This window comes from Dermacentor andersoni, chromosome 4, assembly GCF_023375885.2.
Source record: "Dermacentor andersoni chromosome 4, qqDerAnde1_hic_scaffold, whole genome shotgun sequence".
Lineage (NCBI taxonomy): Eukaryota > Metazoa > Arthropoda > Arachnida > Ixodida > Ixodidae > Dermacentor > Dermacentor andersoni.
Window position 1 is genome coordinate 16,507,115 of NC_092817.1, and position 24,783 is coordinate 16,531,897.

Below are 24,783 nucleotides of genomic sequence, written 5' to 3' on the forward strand. Positions count from 1 at the left end.
CACTATGCGCTCCTCTATCTTTTTTGCTTCGGGTGCTTGGGCGTGCAGGAATTAGAAGCCCGGGCGACGACGGCGATGAACGCTAATCCGACTTCGGTGCGTGGGCAGCGCGGTCTTCGTTTAATCCGCTTGTGGCTATGCGGGAACTTCGGCCTCTGGCATGCAGGCCCTGGTCGTGCAGGCTGAAAAAGCTTTTTATAGCCTTTTTTTTTTATTTTTTCCAGTTCTGGTTATAATTGTCGACATGGTAGAAGAGAAGGAGATGCAGGCGCCTTGTCTCATGAAAGAAGGTGAGAAAAAAAGCTCTTTAATGACAAATGCAAAGGTTTCGCTGGCTGCACGTTAGAAGCAGACACACCAACGCACACGAAACACATGACCAGGTAACGAACTTACACATATATAACTTCGTGAATTTATGCGGATACATTGTGTGGAAGAACAGCTAATACATTCACAACGACATAACAACAGTCAGAACAACACGGCGACATTACATAGAAGCTCTCACAGCATCATTGCCAATGCGTTTCTTTGCGCACAACCAGCAGGGACTCGCATTATTCATGGCAAGGCATCTCTACGTATTGTCACATAGGTATGACGACGCACATGCAAGCAGCCAGAGACGGAATAAACTTAAACGGTTTGTTGGACGAACCTGGGCCCGCATCCACAAAACGTTCCTACGCTAGTAAATTAGCGTAAAAACAAGAAACCGTGTAATAGTGACAGTGAGTATATCATTAGTGACGGCCACCGACATATCTGAACAACATTTTTTAAGAGCAAGAACCTTTGTGAAATCGGCCCCTGATCTCTCTGAAATAAGGTACAGTTCGGCTGCAGCTATAGCAACAAGTGCAGTCGGTGGCCGTCGATCCAATGACGGCCGCCTGCGTTCGATCACTTTTATGCATGCGTCATTGAATTTTCCTGGTGCGGTCGCTCCGACGAGGTAAATTCTAGAACGTGCCACAACCACCTGTTAGCACGCCTGATAAACCACTGTTACCTTCAAGAAACATGCGCTGTGTGATGTTGCAAGCGCTTTCTAGCGCGAGAGCAGAAACGTGATGACAAAAGCCACGTAGCAAGACCGAATGAAACTCATGTGGCAAATATTAGGTGGACACTCAATAACAACGTATAGTGCCGCTCTTCAATGAAAAACAAACAAACAAGGAAAGCTCAAGAGGGGAGTCTGGCCACTCCAAGTGCCCCTTCAAGCTCTTTAATATTCACTATGCACTTCTACGTATCACAACTTTGTTTCGGTCTCGTTACTTCTACCATTATAATCATCTCAATAATCATCATAACATATAAAACATATCCCCGCCTCCCCCATGACCAATTACGCACCTGTCATAAGAAATATTGATAATCGCACTAACATCGCCAATCATCTCGAAAAGATGGATGCGCCGCCAATTTATCTCGATAGAGTCAAGACAACGAGAAGCACTAGACTTATTTGATTTCTTTATCCAATTGGCTTTGTCTGACTACTCTAGCTGTTGTTCTGACTGTTACATCGCACAAAAAGTCAGCAGTGAAGTTAAGACCACTCTTATAGTCGGACAAGTAGGAGTAAAAAGTAAAATGAAGATTTCAAGTGACTTTTTTCTTGCATTTTCTTCTCCCCTTCTCCTCCTAGGGCTTCCCTTCCCTTGCAGAGTAGCATCTAGGCTAATACTTCTATGCTGGCAAATCTCTCTGCTTTTAAATAAAGAGCTCTCTCTTAATCGCTCTCGATAGAGCATTGATGGATTTAAAACCGCGTCATTAGAGTAACTGTTAAGCACCGTACATGAAGACGTGAAGAGACGGCAGATGAATTAAAGCAAGACGTCTTCTGGAACATTTATATGGGAGAGTGATCGCTGTCGAGAAGCCCCGCGACTCAAGCATTCATTTCAAAATCTTAAACGCACACAGTGCAGTTTTGACATACGCAAAATAAAAAAAAGCTTTTAAGAATGTCATTTTATCGCAACGCGAGGCAAAAACAACGATTGAGTGAGCGATAACGCAGAGTCATAGTTTGCAGCGATGCAATGGTAGCACACCACTATTCAACGATATCCACTTCTTGCAGCTTAAAGGTCAATACTTCTTTATGTGTTTTCGCTGTGTCTTCTCCTGCTGTTAACTCAGTAGAAAATGTCATAAAAGCCCGTCGCCCTCTGATCGCTCTCCTTTTCTCTCACGCTTCTCAGTTCTTTCTAGCGCTGCTCTATTGATGCTGTTTAATGTCGACCCTGCCAAGCTGTTTTCGCGTGTCATTATCTTTCTAACCAGACGTGCAATTCTCTTCACCTTTAACGCAGACATAAGAAGAAAAAAAACGTGACTAAAAACGAGAATATGACGAGAATATGTGCGAGAACGCCAAGGCAGGATGAATGAAAAAAGAACAAACGATAAAACGAAACAGAATAGCTGCACAGTAAGCACTGTGCATGTCGAAGAGGTCCCGTTAGGGAAGCATCCCAGAGAGCCTGTCACTATACGTCGACACAAGCGCTCCGGTGCGCGAGGCAAACGCCGTTGACGAACGCAGTACGCATGCGCGGGTGCGCTGCGAGCGACGCTCGTAGGTAGCGAGGCGCATTTATTTCGTACGTGCGGCAAAAGAAGGACCCTAATGGAAGGATTCCCGACGCGCGGCGGGCACGTCAAATCTGCGTCAGCGAAAGCAGGCATTACGCAGCAGTTAGGTTAATCCTTTTGACCGGCTTTCATTAAAGCATGCATTCGGGTAAGTGCCGCTGTATTCGAAGGGGTGAGTGGGAAAAAGGGGAGGGGCGAGATCGGAGGAACAGGGTACTCTATCGACAACCAAGTTGCCGCTTGTCTGTCATTTCACTAAGAGAGCTTGTTGATTTCAGTTTGTTAACCTTCGCATGAGCTGCGGGGTAGACAAGGGACCATAATTAATACAAACCGGAGTCGAGAATGTAATAATGCGAGAGTAAGAGGTGCTGAGACTGAAATAAAAAAAAGCCTCTCCCCCCTCTCCACAAAAAAAAATGAACAGCAGTCAAGGCGTACTGACTGCACACGGTAGAGTTGAGCACTGTAACATTTCCAAACTTCCTTACGGGTCATTTTTTTCTTACAAAGTACTGTTATCTCGGTCGCAGTTATTTTCAATGTAAAAAGTTGCAGCACGTAGCATGTGACACGTGTCATACGCAATTTGTTATGCATTTAGTCGTGCAGTCAAGCACAGACTGGAATTTAATTCAAGACAACTTCTGCTATTCTTGCGATATGTGACACTCGTCATTATTTCTATATACCTTGTTTTTTACTGCGCTCTAAAGCAATCCCCGTCCCTCGTCCCTCGTCGAGCTTTTAAAAACAAGGCAGCGACAGAGAGACGCGTGGTCCGGCATCCCTCGCACCCTTTGACCGCCACTGGTAAGCGCTGCACTATTGCAATGATGTTTACACATTACCTGGCATTTCTCTTGCTTTACTATATACCACCCTGATTCAGCACCTTTCTGTTTCTGTTCGTAGTGGTCGAGCATCGTAGTTGAAGAACAGCAGCAACACGCGGCTTTCAGGCAGGGGATTGGAAGAGGAATACTACTTGCAGGGAGCACAAAGAATGCTTAAAGTTTATTGGAAACAATACTTTAGAAAAACGACATGAAAAGTGAGAAACAGAAAACAAAACAAATAGAAAAGTTATGCCAGTACAATATGCATGCTTTTTCGTCTTCTTTTTGTTTGTTTTTTAACAAAATTTCTTTACTGTGTAGGCTTTCATTCTAAAATCAGCATTCGTAAACAGCCACTTTCTTATGCTCCCAACGCAAGAGATTCAGCTTTGCTATTTAGGTTTAAGCACGGGGTAAGGACAGAACGGACGTACGTTCGCGAACATGCTTGGTTACCACACGCGGAAGTTCGAGGAGGGCAGGACGTCTCGATACGCTCTCTCAAGCGGTGAAAGCGGCAACCTACTACATCTATTGCACGGCCTTCGCTCGCCAAGGGCAGCCAGTGCTGCTTAGCTTCGGTGACCTTACGCGAGAACTATAACGTATCCAAAACTGTCGCGGCCAACGGCTCACACCCGTGTTCAATTCAGAAATGGGGAGGAACGGGTAAATTTGCGAGAGTAAGTGGAAACAAGTGGATAGACGAAGATGGTGGCCAAGCATTTTAAAACGGCGTGCAAAACGCGGAAAGGAAGACAAGCGCTGTCTAGGAACTGAGCGCGTATTGCACACGCGACGAGAATTGTGCAAAATAAGAAGTCGCTTGTTTCGTAAATAAAAAGAAAACTGGCCCTGATTCAATGACTGCGCTAAGCAGCTTTATCACAATGTACCTCTTCACGTTGAATAGCAACCTGAGTTATACGACCGAACAAATTTTTACAGATGCAAATGCTCACGATTATTTCCTACTTGAACGCCACTGTGCACTACTGTCACTTCGTGTCCCTGCAAGAGAGTGAATTCATCAGTAGCTTTATTCTCGTTTACGAGGCTTCGAGCGTGATGTTACCACCGGCCGTGATGTTAGAGAAAAAACCGTGATGTAACAGGGATATCCCCATACCTAGCGCATAACTGCTTAACGTGGAGGAAAACAGCTAAATTGAACATGAGCAGAGAGAGAGAGAGAGGGAAAACATTTATTCGAACCATCGAGGTGGTACATGAGCACATCGGCACAAGACGAAGCAAACAATATTTAAGTGGTCAATGAAAAAGCAGTTCTTGATAAGTTTTATCACGATTGCCGTAAACACGAAGTTGGCAGACAGCATTTCTGCCTTCTCTGCGTCTTTTCGGTGTTTCTGGAGGCAGCGTTAAAATGGACTCATTCCAACTTGCCACGTTTACAATGCCACTGCGTAGTAATCGAAACCGAAACTTTTCACAGAGCGGATATATCGTCAGAAATTAAAAGCGCCAGTTTGCTAATGTGCTGCCAGCCTGGCAAGTTCTGCGTACTTAGACGTGGTATTTCATCATTCCTTTCATATACTAGCTGTCGGGTGACGGCGTAATTTTCCTTTTTCCTAGCAATGAGGCCCAACGACCCTCTTCAAGAGCACTCTTTTTTTCTTTCTGAATACGCTGCGCATCCTCTGACAGCGTATTCTTAGCAAAAGCGAAACAATTACGGCCTCCTAAATGCTCTCCGCGCGAGACTTGAGATGAACTTTCGAGCCATACGGCTCACGTTAACGAAGTCCCTTGATTAGCTCGTGCACTTGCAGCAACGAAGCAACGTGCTTCCTCTTGCAACAAACAAGAAACTCTCGGATTACGCTAAAAGCAATTCGCCACTATTGCAGCGAAACCAAGCACCACGTCTCAACACTACCCACGGACAGCGGAACGTTGCCGCGTGTAGCGGGGGCAGCGGGCGATTCTAAGTAGGACGCGCGCTCACGCGCTGTTGGGCAGGCCCATGCACTCTGTGGTGGACGTCGTAGTGACACGTACTGATCGAGCACACCGCATTTGCGCAATTATAACGCGAGGTATCGCTTCTGTGCCGGCTGTGGCCAGGAACTACCTTCAAGAATGCATGAAGGCGCTGCCAGCTATTCCTATTAGTGTTGGTATTTCGAATGACTGACAGTGCGGCAAGTCTTTTGAAGGGAATGCCTTAAAAGACGGGACAAGTAAGCAGCGCGCGCACACACACAAACATGCACAAACACGCTATAGCATGCGCACACAGCGTTCTGCGCATGCGCTTGACGCTCGCGTGTCCCGTCGTTTGTTGCGATGCTTCCTACAATTTTGTAGCGTTGTTCGTAGACATAAACCACAATGTTCGCATTGCACCCTAGCTTGTCACTGGTGAAGTGCGTAAATATAAACAACGCATGATATTACAGTTGAGATCTGTGAAGTGAAGGAACATTGAATAAGATTACATATTTCGTAGGCTGGAAATGCAAATATCTACATGCACTTCGTTTAGTTGAGTAGCATCTAATTAACTGCTTCACGAGGAGAAGGAATACGTTTTATTCAACAAAACTAAAAAATAAAGTTGCCCACGGAGTCATCTTCGCTTCACATAGATTCCAACTTGTGCATTGGATGTGCACAATTTGTTTATGCGTTAGAATGCTTTGGGGGTATACTTACACTTTCTTTCCGGGTATATTTCGCACTAAACAGGCTCCCTTTAGTAAGGTGCAGGGGTCAATGCCAGTGTCAGTTTAAATTGTGCTACGTATACCCACGCATGAACCCACCAAACACGTCGCACGCAATGCTGCGCCAACAAAATGGAAGATGTATCACCGTTACAAAGCTAGCTGATGACATGTGAATCGACACGACATAACACTTTAGTCAAATCAAAGTGGCACGCGCAGGACACTCAGAAAATGATATTTGTACGCGGTGATTCGTGTATCAGAGGTCGCAGAAGATAAAAGCTTAGTATCAACGTGGTTTAATCTAAGTAATAAATAGAGCATTGGAAAGGAATGCGCAGAAGCTGGACCTGACCTTCGACTGAAACAGTAAAATATCGCTTGAAGGCGTTAACGACAAGGGCGGGTAATAAACTCCACGTAATGCACAATTACGTGGCTAATTGAATTCGGCTAGGAATTACACGAAAGCGGAAAGGAACTTGGCACAATCGATCATCTACCAAAGAATCGGCTACGTGTTTTACTAGTTTCCCTTTAATATATATTAATATGCGTGTAAATGCTGAAGGACTCCGGCATAATTCGTGTAGCGGACTTTTTGCTCAACCATACAAGAAATAGCATAGCTCCGCTCTAACAAAAATACCAGTGAATCAAAATTTAGAAAGTGGCGGTGCATCCATTCCTTAGAGATGATTGACAGCTTTAATACGATTAGCAACCGATCTGATGATTGGTGGGTAATTGTTGATGATACGTTTTAGATTACGATTATTATGAAAAACGTCACATGCCCAGCCGCACACACCCAGTAACCCAAGATGTCGTCAGATATAGGTTCATTGAAAATCAGCACTCACCCAGTGTTACATAACCAGCGACACAAGTTGGCCCGACGGTTGATATTGAACCCGGATCCCTCAGCCCAGTGCTCTACCCATTTCACCATGGGCTACCCAATTACCCAAGTTGGCGGCAAAGAGGTTATGCACGGACATACAAACATAGTAACTATAGACACACCGCAAATTAGATGACGTCCCCAAATAATGCTAATCGCATTAAAAGGTCATTGCGCCTTTACGCATAGTTCACAAAGCATTCGCACCATGCAACACATTCAGAGCAGGAAAGGCACCATATCTGCACGCGCACGAATGCGTTGTTAAACATACAACTCATACGATGCCTTTGACAGACCGTTTATGCGCAGTTCATATACAGATAAAATTAAATTAGTTGGCATGACGGATACTGTAGCGGAGGTCTCCGAATTAACTTTGACAATGGGGCTCCTCTACTGTGTAACCAAAGCACGGCATACGAGCGCGTTTGCATGCTTCCCCCGTCAGAATGCGGTTGCCACAGCTGGGTATCGATCCCGAGACCTCGTGCTCGGACGAAAGACGCCATTGCCACTAAGCCACCGCGACCGGTAGAGTCCATCTACCACACGCTGCACCCCCTCTCCCCCCCGCATCACAGTACACCCTACAACTTTCCGTTGCAGCACAGATAAGGTTACGCGCACATGTGCACGCTCGCACGCGCGGAGCTCGTGCTCTTGTGTTGCTACGCCAAGTAGTGCTGACGTTTTCCTGGAGGTTTACAGGACCAAGAAAACCATACATGGACACCACAAAACCAGGAAATAAGGAACAACCAAAACGGAAATCCTCCTAAGCAAGCTTTTTATCTGTTATAAAATAAGTCGTGCACAAAAAATAATAAATAATAATCGGTATAGTTTGTCTTACGCTACGTAGCTTGCAGTTACTTACATTCGCGGACTATATGCAGATGCGAAAAAAAAAATGTGCGCTTCGACTTCGCAGCTTTAGCTGCGCTGACACAGAAAGTCGTACCGGGTACAGACACATGATCCACATCAATCGGAATAAATGCACCGGTGAACTAGTGTTCGCGTTAAAACGGTACTGTGAGCTTGAGCAAGAAAAGGACCGCGAAGAAGTGAAACGGACCCCCGCCATCCCTGATTGAAGGCGGCCGTCGCCTCCTGCGAGTCCCCGTCAAGCTTGTCGCGTAATCGGAGAAGCGCAGCGCCAGAGGCATCACCACCCCAGCTCCTACGCTCGCGTTCCCGGTGCCACGAGACGTGGGCGAGCGGGACAAAAGAATCCAGACCTGACCGTGATGAAACCCGGTGGTGTTGCGATGGAGCGACAGTGCCTCCTAACGCACCTGGCGACAGCAGGTGCGTTAGTGGCGCGCCGCTTATGAAAGTAACAGCTATGTGTGGGAGCCACCGAGAACCTCTCTTGAGACAGGGAAGATGTTTCAACTACATTTTGTTTGAATGTCACAAAATGACAAAACTGCAATAGGACGCGAAGGTGTGCTGTAAAAAATGAAATATATGCACAGCTCACAACAAAAATACATGTGCGTGTGTGTGTGTGTGTGTGTGTGTGTGTGTGTGTGTGTGTGTGTGTGTGTGTGTGTGTGTGTGTGTGTGTGCGCGTGCGTGCGTGCGTGCGTGCGTGCGTGCGTGCGTGCGTGCGTGCGTGCGTGCGTGCGTGCGTGCGTGCGCACTAATTCACTGCAACGGCACTTACTACACCGCACACCCCCAGCACATTGTGAAAAACTGCAGTCCCGTGTTGTCACCCAACTGCATTCAATAATGGAGATGATAACACCATGTTAGCAATCGATGACGGCACGTCAGCGATGGCAACGACGGCTACGTGACGACATTTTGTTGACTGACATCCAAGGCAGTCGAGAATTCTCCTTGCAAGAATTACGCTGTGCTGAAAGCCAGTTTGCGAACAACTGAGGGTATTGCATTTGTGTGCTTCTGTCTTGTGATTGTGGGCCAAGTGCGTGTTGAGAGTTTCTCCATCAGTTTTTTTTATTATTATTATTATTCGTAATTCCTGCATGAGGAGATTGGAAACACAGAAGACGACACTGACGGATCTTTGTAGAACGTTGAGATGGAGACGCGTGCGAAAGCATGAGAGACTCATGGAAGGGCGCCCCCGAACGATGAACTTTCATCACGACAGAGGTTTCGCAGGCCGCACTTGCGATGGACGTATCGACACATTGTCTGCCGACTCCACTTGACATGTGCCGCTCGTATTTGTCAAATGGTGAGCATAGTACACTTGTCCACTGGCACGTGGGCTTTCACACTTAAGAGCAGACAGCGCGAGTGAGCGCCAAGGAAAAGTTCCCGGAAGCGTGAGCTGAGCGTGTTTATGATGCTGGATACGGCCAAGAGCATTTACCAATTCTTAAACACACAAAGTATATGTGTGGCCCTTTATCACGGCGCTTTGTAAACGACTACAGCATTATTGCTTAAAAGCAAGTGAGCTACACCTTTGGTGTAGACTTTTTTGGTCTACACGCCCGACCGCAAATGGTCAATACAGTTTCTAGCATTACACTATTGCGTGATAAGTTCTACCGACCAGCGCGGTACAAGTCACGAAAAAAAATCTATGCGCACGCAGGCACTAAATTTCCGTTATATTTTGTTTGGGCTAAGGCTGCTTGTATTTCTACCGCGTGATTGGGGTACGACCGCTCCCGAGTCAAAACCACCTTGTAGTACGACCAAAGAGCGGACCCCAGCTAGGGCTCCAGTGAGAGCAAATTGAAATACCGCGGGGCAATAGGACACCGGAGTCCGGCCCGTCTCTCGGGGCCTCCCACCCACTTCAACGCCAGATGGGGGTCCGTGGACGAGGCCCGTTCGCGTGTCGTCATCGCTGGAACCCGGCCTCAGCGTCCATCATTGCTCGCGCTTGCACTTTTCAGCTGCACCCCTGCTAAGTGAATACAGCGCGACATTTCCTTACGAATTCCCTGGCTTCCTGAGACGCAAAGCCGCGTGTCACGGAAATATTCCCCTGTGAGCCATTCCGTTTGTTGTCAAGCCATTCCCTTGAACAGGATACAATTACAGGTAACAATTTTGTCTAGCCGTATCTCTGTATGCGCGTTGTTTATCGCTGCTCTTTCTCGTGCGCTTAGCCGAGTATTCTGTTGGCCTACCTATTGCTTGTTTTTGAATATGAATCCTGCATCTCATTGGATAAATGCGTATTTCTTCTTGGCACATGTATATATATATATATATATATATATTCAGCAGGCGAGTATGTACGTATATGTATATAAATTAACATTAAACGGCTAGGTTCTGTAACCTTTGTGCAGATACCCTTGTGTAAACGAAAAGTGTGGACACGTAGTTTATGCCGGTGCCGCAACCTTCAAAGATCTTCCAAGAGCTGTGTAAAGTAGTAGTTTACAACTTTTTAGTGCCACACAGCACACAGAACGCATAGAACAGTTTTATAACATATACGATGTAGGAGGAACATGCTTCATGGCTCTGGAGACTTCACTCCATACAATGCCATTGAGTTCAGAGACTTGCGGACGAAGAGATGTGGGAACTTGGATCCCCGGTTGTCCAACGGTAGCTCCTGCTGTGCCGCGTCTATAGGGGACGATCGTCACCGTCTATTCACCCTCACCCCTCACTTACAAACACGACTCAGATTAGTCTTTTAGTGCGATTAACATTCTTGGGCCACTTCACTCCCCAACCTCCTCATTAAAAAAGACAACCTTTATAATTTCTCCCGCGCTTAATTTTTTTTTAATTTCTTCCGGCGGAATCGAGCCCATGTCGCACGGCTTCCTCAAGCACACCAGCCCAAAGCTCTAACAGGTTGTGCTAGGAGTGCACCACATATGTGTCATTCTTCAATGGACCTCCTTAGCGCCAATGCTATAGCTAGCTGCGCTTCGAATGCACTGGGTATGTGGCGCTCTTCAATTAACCTCGTTCACACCAACTTGCGTCCCTGGGTATGCGGCCAGCGAAGGAACAATTCGCGCAGCGTTCGCACACACCGGCGCGCCACGCATCTCTGCGAGCACGCGTAGACTTCTCAGCAGCGCTGTTAGAGTACGCAGCGTTTCTACGGGAATAGGCGTCCTCAATACAATGCAAGGGAAACGCAATAGAGGCGTGCGGCTGTAGTACATGCCTCACACATGACGCCTTTCAGCGATGGTAGTACGTTGTGTCGCTGCAATACTTCAATGCTTCATCGTGAAGTGGGTCCTTACGGAGTTTTCTTTTCTTTCTTTCTTGGACCACAGTGTTTGCATAACTACATATTAGGATTAACTAAATTTGTGCCCTCCTTCTTTGTGAAAAACCTGCGTAAGCAGCCTCCGGAACCTGTGGGCTCGTCTGTGGCTCTTGTCTCTGAACGCAGCCACAACAGGTGACGAGCATCCGCTGCAGTCGCGAGGACAGAGCACTTTGAGCACTTCACAGTGTCTGCCGGTGCCGGGCCCCAAGTCCAATTTACGGAAGCGGTAAGGGTCGCCCTAGCCCGAGGTGCCCGGAGAGAGTCTTCCTTCACCCGAGGAACAGAGCACGCTTGTTCCACCGGTGAAGCGAATTTCGATATGCAAAAGCAGATGAGGGGGTCGTGGGATGTTAGGTGTAGAAGGAGAGTGGGTGATCTTGTCGGCTGTGTTATTATAGTAGCTGTGACCGCGACCATGGGACTAGGGGTCCTTAATTGTGTAACGCGATGACATATGAAGTCTAAATATCTTCACATATATGCATCGCTGTTTAACTTGCTTCAACTGTTTCATAACGTTAAGCCAGTCGGTATAGACCTGAATGACGTCAATGTTGGTAAAGTTATGGACAGCTACAATCGCATCGTGGATTGTCTGTACGTAGCTTAATTTATAAAGAATGTGTTGCCGCATTCACAAAGCACTTTTTTCGTAAGTGTTCTTTGCCATTCGTCGGCCTCCTTGCCAGCATCAGGATAGACTGGAATTTTCTCTTACGAACAACTCTAACGTAACAGCTTTTTGGGGAACATGGGCCCTGTTGTTTCTGACACGTAGGTGCAATCGTATTTAATGTCGGGTTGTGTCGGGCTGATGAAGGCTAAAGTCGTCATTTGGTTTGGTTCGGTTTTCCTTTGCTGATGTCACGAACCCACAATGGAGAATTGGGCAAGAGTCGGATAGTGTTAGAAAAGACGCTTAGTTTTTACTAAAAGAAACGAACGTTTTGGCGGAAGAATCGAAGGAACGAAAAAGAAACCGGCAGATCCCACACCCTGTGGGGATCGATGCTATGCGCAGCAGTGTGCGGGGGGCCAACCAAGTTAAAGAAACAACCTTCAGAGCACCAAGACGTAGGCGGCTGTTTCATGATATACATGACACGCATGTCATGACCTATCATTTATGTTCGTCATACCATCTGGTCATACTATGCCAATTTTCGTCCATAACAAGACGTAGGCGGCTGTTTCATGACCTACATAACACGCATGTCATGACATTCTTGTCATGACCTAACATTTATGTTAGGCATACACTCTTGTCATGCTATGCCAGTTTTGGTACATACCAAGTTAAGGAAACGACCATGAGAGCACCAAGACGAAGGCGGCTGTTTCATGACCTACATGACACGTATGTCATGACATCTCCCTATCATTTATGTTCGTCATACACTCCTGTCATACTATGCCAATTCTATAGTTGTAAATATATGTTTTATACTCGCAAATAGTTATACACATGAAGTCAAATCTAGCTTCACTTGTACAAGTTGGGATGTGATTTATATGCTTGAATGTTCCTCCTCTAAGAAACAATATATCGGTGAAACAGGACAATCAATGAACGTCAGATTAAACGGACATCCCGCGGGCACAGCTAAAAAGCTTCCCAAAGCCGTCGCCGAACATTTCAACCAATCAGGTCATAACGTTGATGAACTTAAACTCTACATCTTACAGTCAAATTTCCGTTCTGAACGAGAAAGGAAATACAGAGAATCATACCTTATCCATAAGTTCAAGACATTGCAACCAATAGGCATAAACATTTCAAAGGGAGCTTTCAAATCTATTCGCTATGCTAAACTTCAAGCTATAGGCAACAACACTTAGTTTGATTTCGTGGTGTATCCCCTCCCCCCTTTTTTCCCCTTTCCATTCCACCCCTTTATTTTTCAGCCGGCGTGTCAGACCCCCTTGACACGCCGGCTAACACGCGTGCGTTGACAGACCGGGGTGGGGGGTGGGGGGGGGGGGGGTGGCCCTGGCTTTGACCTTGTGCACAGGGTTCCTTAACTCTCAATTCGACACGCTAACACACCTTCCCTCGTTTCCGCACCCTCCCGCCTCACACCCTCTCCCCTTTAGAAGAACCCCACCTATATATACTGTGGCGAGGAAAGCGTACGTCGCCTTGAAGAAGGCAAGTCCACTTGTCGAAACATTGGCTCCTGCATTCACCTTGTTCACGTTTTGTTCATCGTCTTGAATTTCCATCTCCCGCATTCCCCGTCTTATGACAATTTTGGAACATACCAAGACGTAGGCGGCTATTTCGTAACTTTCATGACCTACATGACACTCATGCCATGACATTCATCTCATGACCTATCATTTATCTTCGTCATACCCTCTTGTCATACTATGCCAATTTTGGTGCATACCAAGTTAGTGAAATGACCTTGAGAGTACCAAGACGTAGGCGGACGGACGGACGGACGGACAGACGGACAGGCAGACACTGTCAAATTGGTAAATGCTCGCCAAGAAATGCTTCGCATTTCACAGCATAATGTACTGAGTGTTTATCAAGACAATTGCTTTGAAACAAGTAGAAATTTCTTCACAGCGGAGCAATCATACCTGGGACAGTGTCCAAAAGATTATTATTATTATTATTATTATTATTATTATTATTATTATTATTATTATTATTATTATTGTTATTATTATTGTTATTATTATTATTATTATTATTATTATTATTATTTGAAATGAATATTAAGAGACGTTGGCGCCTTTATGGTGGCACCGGCTACTCCTTGTCACTTGCGAAATGAAACAAATTTAATTTAACGCCTTCTCCTTTTTCGCTATATAGAAACAGATACCCCTTTGTTCTTGCTGCATTGTCCGATGCTGCTAGCAAGAACATTCCGTAACACACGAGCAACCGTCCACACGAAACTGGGAGGGCCGGAATCACACCGGCAATGCAGACATTTCGGTCGTAATCATAGTAAAAACACATGTGAAACCGTCTGCTTTTTGACCAATTGCCCGTAGTGGTATAGCCAGTTGCTTGGACACAGGAAGAAGAAACCATTGCGGGCCAATGACACAGCCAGGAGTTAATTTATTGAGATGAGTTCCACCTTTCCACCTTCCCCCAATTTCTTCTATCTATGCGCACGAAAGTTAATGAAACTTTGGCCTTGTGTCAAGAAATGATAGTGAACAGACATTACCCAAAAGTGCTGGGTGCACATACGGGTGTCGTAGTATATGGTCACGGAACTGACCGAAACGTTTTATTTGACAGCTGAGTCAATCGCTAAGATAAAAGGACTAAGGTATTAAACACATTGTCACTGGTCTGTTAATCTCACCGATCCCTGAACATGTTCTAACATTCCGCATAACGTGGGACCAGAGCTCTCAGATAATAGAATTAAAATGTGTGACAACTATTCAGTCCAGCTAAATGGATTGCCGAAGCTCCCGGTTGTTTCACGAGCTTACGGATCACGCCTGCAAACCCGCCTTCCGATTGCCACTGTTAAGTGTATGCACCGAATGGTGACGACAATGGGACAAGTTTCAACAAGGATGACCTTTGCCCAGTCTCGGGACTCAGAGAACAAAGCAAGGAAGACGGAGGCCGCAAAGCAGATGGCTGCGATTCAAATCTCGCAGTTATCTCCCCGCCCTCTTTCCACGACGACTCCGTCAGCGTGGATGCGCACGACACGGTGCAAACACGCTCTCTCCTCTGGGCACCTGAGGCGACGGCGCTGTTGCGTCCCTAGCCGAACAAGAAAGGAGCCACCCTTTGTGGATGGTGGCGGTAATTGGAGCCTCCTTTGTGTGTTCCCACGCGGCCGTGGCCAGGCAAGACGAAACGCGTGCGCATTACGCGCGCACGGGAGAAAAGGCCGGCCTGCGTCGTTCGCCGGCGCGTGTGATAGGCCGGGTTAGCGGGGCATGCAGGCCGTCCGCTCAATAGGACGAGGCTCATAAACGACCGCTGCATGCGCGCCTGCTAAATGGCAGCGACTTCGACTTCAATCGGAATCTGGTTCGGACGGCGCGGTTCCGGTGCGCGGTCATACACAATGGGTCGGCATTGAGCACGCGGAGGAAATTGATCAACAGGTGCTGGCGACGACTAACATTGTGCCAGTGCACCCTCCCCCTTCCCTCCCCGCACACGGGCACGAGCGACAAGGAGGAGCGGATATTGAAAGTTGTCCTTGCTCTTCCCTCTTTTTCTATGTTCTTTCTTTCTTTCCTTCTTTCTTTGTCTCCGGCATCCAGAGGAGCAGGGTCGGCCGCGCGTTTATTGCCATGCGCGTTCTTTGCGCCTTAGACACCACCAGGGCTGGACGAGCACGGCTTTTACATTCACCACACTAGTCGGAAAGAATTCAACACAGAAGCCTGTAAGAGAGAAGGCAATCGAGGGGAAGGGGAATCGGGATGAAAGAGGAGCGAGACACTCTCGATCGCGCAGAACAGAGACTGCAGAGATGCGTGCCGGCCGATACTCGCAAACGGCGTTATAATTTCGTTTTTCTTCTTTTTCCACATTCCGTCCCCACCGAGGCCGCACCCCACACAGAGACGACGACCCATGTAGCCGCTGCGTGCTGTCGACAACGACTCTGGGAGGCGATCATGAATGTTTCATGAGCGACTTTCCTCCGTACACGCTCCCCAGCCAGCTTGTCGGTGATGCATACGCTGACCGTCTGCGCCTGGCTCGCATACTTCGAGCTTGAAACGTCACATACCCTTACAAACTTAAAACAATAACCTTTCCCTGTAAGCTTTGACCCTCTTGTGCCGTTTTGGGACGCTAGCGGCAAGACAGGTGCACGCCATATACGTATGCGTATATACCGGTCTGGTGTCTGAGGTTGAAACATGCGAGGAAAAGGAGAATTGATGTGTCGTCATATTAGACTATACGTGTCGATTTTACTTTTTTAAACTTGAGATGATACCAACGTGGCGACTAAAGAAAACGAACAATAATTTACTAAAAGGAGAACACAAGTCCCCACTGCCTTGACATGAAACGCTCCCAGCGCCACGTACAAAAGCGACCCGTACGCGTTTGGAGATAAAGAAGGGGACGTGTCCGAGCCATTTATGATTCAAAAGGATTACGATGATGTGAGTCTCTCTTTTTGCCTCTTTAGCGAGTTGTTCCGTTTCTCTTCGCGTTACGAGCTTATCAATAACTTTTTGCCATGATCAGCGTCGATTGCCTAGCAGAATATTTAACGCTTTTATAATGAATGCATAATGACGGTGATGGCTCAGGACGGTCGCCATTGACTGTTATTTTTGTTTCGTCATACATTACGCCATAACGAACTGTGGTAATTCAAAACGGAAGTTGATCCAGCTCTGTCACTTTACCTGCGATTTTTATGATTTCATCTCTCACTGTGTGCTGTCTGTAAGGCAGACTTCCTTACCAAAAGATCAGGGAAAGAATGTCTTGCTCTATTGTTACACGCCAATCTCTTTGAATAAAGTTGTATATTTAAAGTTTCGGTTATGTTAAAGAACAGTCCTTGCTTCACAACATTTTTTCCTGCAACGCGTAACAATCGCTGCACCTGCCCTGCAAGGCTTTAAGGCACTACATGGGCAGAAATCTTTAACTCTGTTTCAACTCTAATTATTCATGATTATTTTCTTATGTGTTTTGACATACAACTTTCATACGTATGATATTTATATTATATACCTTCTTGTGTATATTTGATGAAATTCGCCCTGTGCCTTATTATCCTGTGCCTGGATCATAGCGCTAAGCCGCACTCACAGAATTGGTAAGGATGGCTACTAAGCAATTCGGATCGATGTAAAATTTGTATTGGAAAAATCCCGCCAATTACAAACACTACTGGCGAACGAAAAACTTCGTGAATATGTCGTCCAATGTCAGTTGACCCTCGATTTTTATTTTTATTTACTGCTAAGCTCAATCGCTCGATTTGACCGGTTTATTAATAATTACAATGATCATTTCACGAATAAACACTCCTATATATTGTCACGTGGTAGTGACTGTGAAGAAATCAGCCAAACTGAGAAAGACGAAAGTAGCGTTTTATTGGGCGAACTCGTGCCCTCAAAAACAGGCTACACTCAAAGAACGGCGACAGCGGCGAACACAGTCAGCGATCGTCGAAAATCTGATCAACGGGTCAAACGCGTCGGCTTTTATACATCAATCGTCGAACGCTCCAGACTAATCGCTGGGACCCGCGCGCCTTCCACAAAGTTCTACATTATTCGCGTTGCGCACACATGCAATCAGATTACACAAGGTTCGGATTACACAAGCCACTGGATGGAACCATCGATAACATTCCAGAAACTTCCCTCACATACAAGCGCGTCCTGCGCTGTGCGATAACATTTGTAAGGCGGTGAAACGTGTCGCCCGATGAAGACAAGTACACGTGTCAATATCGCTGCAGTAGTGTGATTTAGCAAGCTTACGCCGTGCAAACGGTGCATGGTTTGTCGTCCTTCTGCCATTTCTTGCCTAAAGAAACGCTTACGAAGCGTTTCCCTCGTAGGTTCAGTAGTGTTTTACATGTGACCGCTTGTGACTGCATGAAGAACTCCTCAGCATGTGGGCGCGCACCTGCATTATTCTGTTTTCTCTCCTGCTTACTTAGTTTGCCGCTTTCTCCCATTCCATAGTGCAAGATAGCTAACCAGTGTTCAGCCTCATCTAGTCATTCTCAGCCTTTCTCCAGTCATTTTTCTCCCATCCCTTTTGCAACTAGCTTACAGCTCTTCCATTCTCCCGTTTTCTGCCGTGGGTACGCAGCGCCACTCCTTACAATCCATTCTTGAGTACATTTGAGTGATAGTCACTTTTCACTAATGAATACATATACATATATAAGGTGAAGGTGCAGGTTTATTTCGCATCTGTTACAGGTAGGCGAGCAGGAGCAAAAGGTTACAAAGGACTGACAAATGGCTCCAGCTGCTGTTGGTATTCAGCACTGTGGTATATAATATGAAGTACATTGCTGACATTTTATCAAATCAATGGTACCGGTGCAGTACGGAGGTAAACATATCACCAAAATAAAATTGAGCAGATTAGTAGCGCGAAATACAAAAGAAATGCATATATTATACAAAAATAATACAGATTAACTATGAATATGTAGATACAATTTACAGTCTGAGAAAAAAGTAGCACCGTAAACATAAATGAATTGTGTAATTGAACTAAAAAAACCATAACAATGTGTTACACCGTAAAATGCTAAAATATGCATATCATCTATATTGCATTTCATTTGCCATAATGTGCATTTTCATGGATGTCTTAGATCAGTAAATTTAGGTGATTAAATAATTGAGGAACCTGGTGGTTCAAATGCTGTCTGCCATAAATTGTTCGAGACTTTGGAATTTCCCTAGTTTCCTTGCGTAGGCAATAGTGAGATTTTGAGTCAGATGATGTTAATTAATTAATTATGGGGTTTTACGTGCCAAAACCACTTTCTGATTATGAGGCACGTCGTAGTGGAGGACTCCGGAAATTTCGACCACCTGGGGTTTTTTAACGTGCACCTAAATCTAAGTACACGGGTGTTTTCGCATTTCGCCCCATCGAAATGCGGCCGCCGTGGCCGGGATTCGATCCCGCGACCTTGTGCTCAGCAGCCTAACACCATAGCCACTGAGCAACCACGGCGGGTACAGATGATGTTGATGTATACAGTTTGTTAGTTTTTATATGTTGCAATAACCTATAATAGTATATCTGGTTGGCAGCATAGTGTGTTAAATGAATAGAGTATGCGTTCTCAAATCTTGAGGCCTACCCCTGTAGTTTTCGAAATATCTAAGGACTCTTTTTTGTAAGACTATCAATTGTCGATAATTTTGTGAACATTCTGTACCCCATACAAGTAAACAATATGCAAGCCATGAATAAAACATGGCGCAATATAATACATTTTTAAGCCAAAGTGGAATCAGATTCCTGATTCTGTTAAAACATCCCGTGATTTTGCTAAGTTCGGCAGACAGTTTTTCCACGTGTCTTCCAGGACGTATCACCTTTAAACCAGATACCCAGAAACTTATGAGCGTCTACTTGTTCTATTTGTACGTCTCGAAACCAAATTGTTAACTTAAAATTCATTGGTTTGTTAATTGGTGCAAATATTATGTATTTAGTTTGATTTACATTTAATTGAAACCATGAAAACAGAAGATTTAAGTAAATATTTATTGAAATCGGCAACGTTTCCAATGTCTTGACTGCGAAAAATATATCTGTGTCATCAGCATACATGATTAAGCTTTGAGCATTTGGTATGTAAGAAAGATCATTGATGTATAGGTTAAATAACAAAGGTCTAAGTATAGAGCCCTGTGGGACACCTTGTAGTATCTTTAATTTCGGAGAGTTTCAGCTGTTAATTGATACATACTGATAGCTGTCTTGTAAATAGCTGCGAATTAAGTGATATGCTGGCCCTCTTCTCCCATAATCATAAATCTTCGTAATCAAAATGGCATGGTTTATAGAATCGAAAGCATTTCTGAGATCTAAAAAGAGACCAACGGTGTATGATCTTCGTTCAATGTTATTTATTATTTCATGTTTAATAGAGAGTAGTGCCTCTTCACAGAATCTTTTCTTTCTAAACCCATATTGCGCATCGGACGTAGTAGAGTACTTTCGGATAAAATGTCAAAGGCGAACGTTTATGATTGTTTGAAAAATTTTAGACATTACTGGTAGCATAGATATGGTTCGGTAATTCATAAAAGTGTAATCTGTGCCACCCTTGTGCACTGGACACACTTTGGCTAGCTTGAATGCTTCCGGGAAAACGCCATATTCGAGCGTACGATTAGCAATATGAGCTAGAGGGCTGGAAATTATATCCATTACGTGTTTCACGGCAACTGGTTTGATATCGTTGTGTCCTGCAGCAGCGTTATTTTTAGGCCGCGTATAATATCTGTCACTTCGTACTCCGTAGTCGGCGACAATAAAATAGAATTATTAGCAGCACTCTTTTTATGTGTACTTGTGTTTGTTGTGAACAGGATGCGTGTACTCTCCGCTACGAATGAATTGACAGTTTAGTAATGTAGCAGCTTGCTCGTCGTTTAGGATACCTTGAGTCGAAGAGACAACTATTGGATTCTTCCTTTGAGCGAGATTGTTAATTGCCTGCCAAAATTTTCTTTTCTCGTTTGTTATACGAGAGAATAAATTCTCATAGTACTGTACTTTTGCATGTTGAAGTTCTGCACTAAGCTTGTTGCGGCATTTTTTTAAACTCAGCGAATTTCTGCAGATCACGTGTCTTAACAAAAGAATGATACATATTTGACCGCAATCTCATTTAAAAGTAGGCGCGTTATCCACGGTTTCCTAATCTTATTCTTGGAACTTCACGTATTTCTAATCTTTCTAGGAAAGCTAGGCCAGCTCGTAGCAGTGCGTGAAACTGGCAAAAAAATTTTATGTGCTTGATTTACATCGTTTTGCATTATTATCGGTTCCCAGTTTGTCTTCTCGATAAGAGAGCGGAAAAGTGCTAAAGAATTTGGGCTGAAATCCCAACATTGCCTCACAACCATTTTATACTTTTATCTTTCGTTATCGGTAAGAAACAAAACGGAGGTAGATGATCACTTAAGTTCACTGACAGGAGACCAGCAAAAACATTTAGGCAAGGCACGTTCACGATGGCGACATCTAACAGCGTCGCACTATCCGCCGTAATACGAGTGACTAAATTGATAAGATTTTCACAGGCATAAGTATTTATGAGGTTTTTGAAGTTCTTGTGCATTAGTATCATTTCCTAACATGTTAATGTGCAAGTCACCCATTATAAGAAACTTTGAACCAGTGTTATTTAAGGAATTTAGTAGTTCATCTGTGAATTCGAAAAATGAAGTCTTAGGCCCAAACAATGAAACCTTCCTTGCCTTCGAGCGCTTCCTAACTTTACGTGAGGCCTCCTTACAGCGAAGGACCGATGGAGGAAGCAAGCGTACTCTGAAAGCTCCCTTCACCCGTCTTCACGTAAGGAGCGGTTGCCGCATGCCTGGGTTCTAGATTATCTCTTAAAAGCTTTACGCGAACACCATTATTCAATGAAAAAATGTTGTATCGTCGCACAATCTTTAAATTGAAGAGCTAATATAGAGAAGCGTGGACGCTTTCTTCTAGTTTTGTTTACTAAACTTTTAAAAAAGTAGCGCATTACAGTGCAAAACTTGATGTGCTCCAGCAACGCTGGCACGCCGGCGTCGTGCAACGCCTAGCAACGCCTAGCAACGCTTCCATGCCGCACACGTGACTGAAACGAACATGCCGGGCAAGACTACAGTACACTGTAGCAAGACGTACCGTGCTCGCGCTTCTACGCAGTTGGGCGACAGCGCGCATGCGCATGCAAACATCACGTGATTAAGCAGTGAGGTGAAGCGCTCGTTCAGGGCCAGGAGCGGTGTAAGGACGCATAAAGGTAGCTTTGGAGCTACCTTACGCTGAGGAAGCACCAAGGAAGCCTTCGCTGAGGGCCCCTCAGTAAGGAAGCTTTCAGAGTTACATAAGGTAGCCTCAGCGCAATGAAGGTTCCCTTACTGAGGTAAGGAAGATATCATTGTTTGGCCCTTAATACCACAAGGAGACCTATGTACTACAGATACGTAAAACGATTTTAAACATACAGTAAGACATTCTATATGCGCATTAGTAATGATAAGATTTGACATGACCTCGTGCTAGTCATGTTTTCGAAGATACATAGCGACGCCGCCACCGCGTCCCCTGGTTCGTGTTATGCCTTGGTATACGTACTCATCAAATTGGGGTGGATTTTCATACGGCGTTAGCCATGTCTCAGTAAAAAGCAACATATCGAATTTAGACTTCAGTATTTCAAGCAATTCATGTACTTTATCGCGTTTGTTTTTAATACTTCGTACGTTTAAAAGCACAATTGATATAAAGTTATTAGTATTTAAATTAGAAACAGACGAATTAAATGAAGCATAATCATGATATGCACAAGAGCTATACCTGGGGCTAGCCATGCGAGGTGGTTTTCGTACACGCGCTTGTGTTCAAGAAGTAACGAGGCATTCATTCGACCATTTCATCAACGTCGTCTAAACATATTAGACGAAGGACCGGTGACGTTTCATTTCGCCTAGCGAAAATTTTGTCACCGGCTGTCCACACGAATTTCCAGTTAACAACTCTTTTCTTCCTAATGGCAGCCCCGAGCGGTTGCTTGCCCTCCTTCGTGAAGTGTTCATTGATGAATAGGGGATGATACTTGTAAAATCTGAGCATTTTAGCGTCAATTGTTGCTTTCGTTGAGTTAGCGAGGATGGCATTCCTCTTTGCACGACGAACAAAACGCAGAATAATGTTCGACTCATTATGCCTGGCAGTGGGGACTCTGTGGCAAACGTCTATATCACATCCTTCAATTTATTTTCACAGGTTCCCCACATTTAGTCACTACTGACACTGGCTCACTGTCAAGAGGTATGCCTTTGATTTCTAGATTGATTGATCGCTGGTATTGCTCCAGATATTCCAGTCTACGCTTAAGTTTAGCATTTTGCAACTTTAGGTCCTTGTTTTCGCGCAGCACTCCACGCAACTCCTTTCTGATCAATTTCAGTTCATGTATATCGTGCCTCATTCCTTTGAGGTCATTCAAAGCTTCCTTGATTTCATGCAAACCTACGGTCAATCCACTCCGCAGATGATCAACTAATTTCTTAGTCATTATATGCAGCTATGTTGCCAGTATCCAGGGCGAAAAAAGCTTATTTGCACACAACGTAGACAATTTGGACAGGGCAGTTCTCGCTCGGCAGCAGTGCACACGTGTAACGCTAGCGAAACACGAATAGAAATTGGCAAGTCTCACCTGCAAGAGCAGATATCTTTGAGTTGCGCGCTCAGTGAGCGCCACTGCCGAACTGCAGGTTCGTGGGCGTCTTTTGCAACCAGCCGTAGCGTCCACCGCCACCAAGCGGATGATGCCGATCGCCTTGCTATCACCGTGGGTGTGGCATAACAGCCTCGTCCGACGATAGCGGATCTGCCAGCTGCTGGCTCTTGGAAACTTCTTCCTTGGCCACCGCTTCGCTACGTCACCTGCCGTGGCCTGCAAGAGCAGATATCTTTGAATTGCGCGCTCATTGTGCACCGCTGCCAAACTATATATATATATATATATATATATATATATATATATTCGAAGTATCTTAATCCATTTCTTTTCTTTACTTTTATTTCCCATTGAAACGCATGTTTAAATGTAGTGAAACTAGTTTATTTCTTTCCTTACTTTACTTTCCCAACAGTATGAGGCTGCTAGAGTGCAGCGAAGATAGAACGATGCAAAAGTGGTCCGATTCAGCGCCAGCACCTTTGAAGGACGCTGAAGCATTCGCTGCTTCAGCGAACGCTCACAGAACTTTGACGAGGCATGGAATGTAGCCAGTGGACTGTAAGCTGGACGCTCAATTTAGCCGGTAGCGAGCCCCGTCTGAACTGGAAAAGCTGGAATCTCCCCCAAACCCCGGCCTGCCCTTGGCATCGCTTCGTGCCATGAATTCCATACAGCGCAAAATTTATTTCCATTCTTCTAGCGAGAGTCTATATCATGTGCCCGAGAGCATGTGCTTAGTAGCAACCTCTATCCGTCGTCATAAATGCATACCAGTGCGCTTCAGAAGTCGATGATTTTCGATCGCTTATTACTGTCCATCAAACATATGAGGAATCCGGCCTATGTGGACAGGGAAGTGTAAGTACGTATAAGGCCTTTAACGAAATTGTCCAACTCGAGTGAGCACATCGCTTTTGGCATCCTAGGCTCAATCTATTGATTCTACATAGCCACTTCAAGCACATTCTTTACCGGGGTCATGTACGAATTCATATATTGTACGTCACAAAAAAACCTCGAAGGAATAAACAAAACAATAAATAAATAAGTAATCGTGCATATAGCACACGCGCACCCTCAACAATTCGTTAGCGCTTAATAGCTTTGCTCCCTTGGACTCCTTACTTTATTTCATCTACATGTCCGAAGCCAGTCTGAATAGTGATTCCTTCAGGTAAGTACAATTTCAAGTACAGTGCATGAATAAAACACCGTGGCTTAATTTCAGTGTTTTCCATCACACATCGGTGTGTTCGGAAATAAAACTGATTACAGCCACGCGCGCCAAGCAGTAACGTACAGGCCGACGGCGATAATACCTCAGAACACTCAGCCACTATTACAAGACAACTACCACGAACTACTTTCCCTTTTTGGCATGCCCACCGCACCAGCTCTGCGTGACCAAGAAAGTCTCCCGATCAAAGGCCTTTCTACTCTCCCTCATATTCGCGCGCGTCAGCGCGAACGCTGGCGTGGCTACGCGAGATGGGACTGTCGTCCTCACCGACGCCTTCGTTCTCCCGCGCTCATGGTG

The 24,783-nt window shown here is 45.2% G+C and overlaps 1 protein-coding gene across 2 annotated transcripts in view; it reads right to left on the reverse strand.

The window, feature by feature from the left end:
- Nucleotides 1–23,427, reverse strand: part of LOC126536053 (uncharacterized) — a 115,128-nt gene extending 91,701 nt beyond the window's left edge. Inside the window, exon 1 of one of the 2 annotated variants that reach the window (XM_055073430.2) lies at nt 23,220–23,427. The gene's annotated coding sequence lies outside the window, so the exon portion shown is untranslated. The remainder of the gene's footprint in view (nt 1–23,219) is intronic. The other variant, XM_055073427.2, reaches the window with a different exon arrangement.
- Nucleotides 23,428–24,783: the final 1,356 nt, after the last annotated feature.